We start from the raw sequence: 5,803 nt of genomic DNA on the forward strand, positions 1-5,803 counted from the left end.
AACTATAAAGACAGAATGTAAGCTTTATGAAAGATGGATTAAAATTAATCGAGGCAGGATTAAAAGTCGTAGTACTCTCAATTGGCTATTTTGCTATACCTAATGAAACTATGGCTATTTTGCAAAAGTCATAGTTTGAATTGGCTATTTCATACCATTTTTCCTTGGATCAATTGGATCCAGTTATTGGTCCAAAAATTTGAAAGCCGAAAAATTCAATTTCGATTTCTAAAACGGGCCTAAACCAAATTGAACCAAACCGGTTTTAGCCCTAAACAAAATCCTTCATTTAAGTGAAAAAAAAAAACTAAATTTTTGAAGATTATTTGACTTGGCAAGTATGGAATGGCTGGCGCGTTGGAGACTCTCTCCGGCCAAGCCTACGGTGCTAAGCAATCCAAAAAGGTCGGAGCCCAAACAAACACAGCGATCGTAGCCCTTGCGTTTACGTGCCTCCCTCTCTCTCATTTGGATTTCTATGGGAAAGATATTAGTTTTGATGGGACAAAATCCGTTGATATCCAAAGAAGCCGGGAGATTCGCTCTCTTTCTTGTCCCCGCGCTCTTTGCCTATGCAGCCCTTCAGCCCCTCGCGCGATACTTCCAATCGCAGAGCCTTATCGCTCCTTTGTTGGCGAGCTCGCTCGCCTCTATGTTGTGCCACGTGGCACTCTGTTGGACCCTCGTGTTTCGGTTCGGGCTAGGGCATCTTGGGGCGGCTGTGTCCATCGGTGTCTCTTATTGGCTCAACGTGATTTTGTTGTCTCTTTACATGCGATTCTCACCCTCGTGCGAGGCCACGCGGGCCCCACTTTCTTCCAAGGTGTTCTGTGGTTTCCGAGAGTTCTTGCGCTTCGCTGTTCCTTCCGCGGTGATGGCGTGGTAACATACATTTTACCTTTTAAGTTAAATTAGCTCGTATTAAGTTCACTATGCATTTATTTTCTTTTCTGATTTATATTTTGCAAGCCTTGAGTGGTGGTCATTTGAGCTTCTCATTTTACTCTCCGGCTTTCTTCCTAATCCCGAGCTTGAGTCTTCAGTCATGTCGATATGGTATGCCATCGATCTATATATTTATACGTACTACTACAATTTTGGGTTTGGACAACGGTTACAAACACGTGCATAAATAATTCTTTTTCCCAAGGCTATTTCAATTTTGCATGTTAAAGACCTATATATGTATGTATTTTAGGATGGAATACTCTGAGCATTAATGTAATTATTATGTTTGCATGCTTATATGGTTTGAATACGTTTCTCTGAGAGTATGTACGCCGTTGAAATTCTGATTGTATTCTCCATCCTAATATTTATTCTCCGTACACTTTTATTGGTCATTTTGGGAGTCACGAGTTTAATATCCTGTCAATAAGTAAACTATTATTACAAAAGATATCTCAACATTTATTTCTTGATGAATAATTGATATCTTATATTCGTCTTTCAATTTTTTGAAAACAGTTTATCAACCATCACTACCCTTTACACAATACCCGAAGGGCTTAGCGCGGCTGCAAGGTAATAACGGTTAATTATTTGCGGCACACTCATCTTTATTCATTCTATCATGCAGCTCAATAAAAATTAAAAAAAAAAAAAAAAAACTATAAGATATAAATTACCTTATATGTTTTGTTGGGTCTTTTATCTATTCGACGTGGGACGTCCTTAACAATTGTTGCTATAGCATGGAGAATTAAACACGTGACCTTGTAAAGTTTGTTGAGTTAATTGTTATTTCTGGTTCTAAGTGCAAGGTTTGGACACCAGTGATAGTAAATAAGGGTTAATTCTACATTATTTTTTTCTTCTTCAAATTAGACAGATCTAAGAGTGTTTAGTTACAAACATGTAACTAATAGTGACAAAATTGACACTTTTACTTGTTTGTTTGTAACTAAACACTCATAAATCTGTCTAATTTGAAGAAAAAAAGTAGTAATATAGAATAATCAACTTATTTACACTTATATGTGTATAATTTTAGGAGCGGTGATTATTAATATGATGCTGTCTCTTTGAGCTCACTTACTATGAGTCAAATTCAACAATTTACTTGTTTGTAACTAAACACTCATAAATCTGTCTAATTTGAAGAAAAAAAGTAGTAATATAGAATAATCAACTTATTTACACTTATATGTGTATAATTTTAGGAGCGGTGATTATTAATATGATGCTGTCTCTTTGAGCTCACTTACTATGAGTCAAATTCAACAATATATTAGACACCTCAAAAATCAATTGAAAATGAAAAGAGTAACTTGTGACCTTATAAATCTTGTTTGGCCTCTTCATATTTTTCTGACATGAGATTCTTAACATGTTGAAACACTAGAGATTTATTTTACATATTGTTTATTTTGTTTTAAGAATAGAACGAGAGTGGCAAATGAATTAGGAGGCGGTAATCCCCGAGCAGCTCGGCTCGTCGTGCAGTCAGTCATGTCACTTGCGGTCTCAGAGGCTCTCCTCATGAGCTCGACTCTCTTTGTCGGCTGTAGCGTTTTGGGTCACCTTTTTAGTAATAACGCGGAAGTCGTGAAATACGTGACCTCAATGGCCGCTCTAATTTGCATTGGGGTCGTATTCGATAGCTTACATTGTGTCCTCTCGGGGATCGCCAGAGGATGTGGATGGCAAGATTTGGGAGCCTTTGTCAACCTTGGAGCCTACTATTTCGCCGGAATTCCCATTTCGGTCACACTCGGATTTTGGTTCGACTTCAGAGGAACGGGACTTTGGGTTGGGATTGTGCTTGGTTCATTTCTACAATCACTTCTTCTTTCTCTAGTCATAATTTTCACAAATTGGGAAAATAAGGTTAGTCTTTCGTGGCGTTTAAGATATAATCTATATTTCTTAAATGATTTATATCGTATAGACCGGTTGATCGTAATTGGAACATTCATGGACATTGGGTTGAACTTAGTATTTTAACATTCCATTCCAAAGTTTTATTATTAATAACTGTGGACTTTGATACGTGTAAGATATTGTAATGTTGCAGGCAACGATGGCGAGGAGGAGAATATTTCAAGGAAGATCTTTAGATGAAGATAACAGAGTGACCGATCACGTGGCTTTACTAACTTAAATTGAACAAGTACGAAAATATAGACCGAACAATTTGACGTTGTACGTTGAAACAATTTTGTTTTAAGTTTATGTACTACTTTTTTTTTCCTTAATTATGCTCATCAAGTTAAAAAAGTTATTATCTAATTAAACAAATACCGTCTAAATCAATTTAATTCAAAGAATACTGCTTTCATATTGTTCAAACTTCGAAGATGGTTTATGGTTGGGAAACCATCGAGTGGTCTAATTTTACTAAAAACCGATAGTTTTTATATTTTCAGCGCTAGATGGTATACTTGGGTTTCTAAATTTAAAAACAATATTAGTCATTTTCCTATTTTAGTCGGTCATAATAAAATTAAAGATTAGAAAATAGAACAATTTAATGCCAGGGTTTATTATTTCCAATTGCATGCTTTAAAAGAGAAATTTCTATACACCGTTTTTATTTTATTTTTTTCCTGCACATAAATCACCCTAACCTAAGTTTCGATTGTAAAAATGAACCTCCTTATTTTGGTAGTCATTAAGTTCCAGAGTTTACTGCACGATTCATTAAAAACTACGGTAAACCTGTATCTCGCAAAGACAAAACAAAGAGTGGTGCTTTTATAATTTTAATAATAAGAATAAAGTGTATTGTTGCATCTCTATTACGAAGAATTCAGGAAAACTTTTCAACACAAATAAAGAAAATTTGGGAGCTAAATTGTTGGCCTACCTAGAAAAAGACAACATAGAGGTCAAACCTTTTTGTCAAAATGATCTGGTGTTATTCATGCCCTGCCTGGCTTTATTATTTAATTATTATTATCATCAATTTAATAACTTATGTATGATTTGGATTTTTCTTTCAAGTGGTCGATTTCTATTAGAAAAAGTTTATCCGTGAGTTGAATTTGAATGCATAACTTCACGAATATTCTATCAAGTTTTAGTTTTCGTTATGGAAGTACGACATTGCTTCTAAAGCTGTTTTTCTTTCACCGATATTATTAAGAATATTATTTTCACTGTATTACGAGTTTAATAAAGATCTAATAAGTTTGGTTTTTGCGAGATGACCTGATTGACGAGAAAACACGAGTGATGTCAGAGAAGAGATGTACCACCAGGTTTTGAGGAGAGTAGCAGAGGTTTTCCGGTGGTCCAAGGATGGGAGGTGAATGGACGTAGCTAGCTTATGTAGCCTATAGGGTTAAAGCATTAGGGTTAAAGCATTATAATAGTAGCAGAGCGTTGAGTGTGTCAGTGTGTATGCTCTTTATTTTGGAGAGTGTTACTCTCTCTCTATCTTTCGCTCCTCTTCTTAACTCGGTGAAAAAGAAAAAAGAAATCAATAATCTCTCTCTATCTTTCGCTCCTCTTCTTAACTCGGTGAAAAAGAAAAAAGAAATCAATAATCTCTCTCTCTCTCTCTGATGGCTAACAAACCCCCGGAGGAATCAGCTTCTCCGGAGCCTCTGAAATACCAGGTAATAATATAATAATAAACGTAATATATACGTCGCTTAATATATTCATATTGATCGTAGATCGTCACCCATATATTTGCAGGTACGATCGACTATCAGCAGAGGTGACATAGTCGTGATGGTAAGGGAGGTGACAGAAGAGAGTAAGCACACAAAGTGTTTTCAAGCATAATAGTCTATGCTCGAAGCTTTGCGTGTTACAACAATAAACTCAAAATAGCAAGTCAGTTTTAACCACTCGTTTGAAGAGGCAAATGGTTATGGATTATTGATGTATAACCTATCAAATTGAAGCCCCGGAAGTTTAGTTTGCAATGGAGAGAGAATCAGATTGTTTGGACGTGTTTATAATAAGTTATGGCTATTTTAATAACCAGTGGTCACCATTAAACGTTGCAGTTTTTTGGTTGTTAATTATGTACTATTTTTATAAGTTTGTTACCATGTAAAAGTCTATAAATTGTGTTGTATTTGCTGAGAATAAAGCAAGAAACAAGAATACAAAGGAAAATATTTGTTTAAGATTTTTCTAGAGAGTTTCTTTAAAGTTTCCCAATCATTTACCTCTAAAAACACTCTTCTTATTTTCAAATTGGTATAGAGCCAATATGAGTTCCGGCAGTACATCGTTAGGACAAATGCCATTGCCACGATTAAACAAATTGAACTACGACAACTGGAGTATTCAAATGCGGGCTTTGCTAGGTGCTCAAGACGCATGGGAGATAGTCAAAGATGGCTATGAAGACTCGGATCCAACAAACTTGACGGCAAATCAGTTGAAGACGCTAAAAGAGACGCGCATGAAAGATAAAACCGCTCTATATCTATTGTTTCAGGCAGTAGATGAGTCGGGTTTTGAGAAAATTGCCGGTGCGACGACTTCAAAGGAAGCGTGGGACAAGTTGGAGACAGTTTTCAAAGGCGCAGACCGGGTTAAGCAAGTACGGCTTCAAACTCTTCGAGGCGAGCTGGAAGCAATGAAAATGAAAGAGTCGGAAGGAGTATCCGACTACATCACGCGTGTTCAAACCGTGGTGAACCAGCTTAAACGCAACGGTGAAACCCTCACAGATGGAAGGGTTGTTGAAAAGATTCTACGGTCATTGACCGAGAACTTTGAAAATGTAGTTTGTGCTATTGAAGAATCGAAGAATTTGGAAGAGCTAACAATCGATGAGCTAGCTGGATCTCTTGAAGCACATGAACAACGTAAGAAGAAGAAGAAAGAAGAGCAAATT

The 5,803-nt window shown here is 36.4% G+C and overlaps 1 pseudogene; it reads left to right on the forward strand.

Annotated features, from left to right (window-relative positions):
- The first annotated feature begins 345 nt into the window (after positions 1–345).
- Positions 346–3,103, forward strand: LOC149388472 (protein DETOXIFICATION 14-like; annotated as a pseudogene).
- The last annotated feature ends 2,700 nt before the right edge of the window (positions 3,104–5,803 follow it).

The sequence above is a fragment of the Urtica dioica genome, chromosome 8 (genome assembly GCF_054948205.1).
Source record: "Urtica dioica subsp. dioica isolate 48M chromosome 8, U.dioica_male_clone48M_v1_H2, whole genome shotgun sequence".
NCBI classification, from domain to species: domain Eukaryota; kingdom Viridiplantae; phylum Streptophyta; class Magnoliopsida; order Rosales; family Urticaceae; genus Urtica; species Urtica dioica.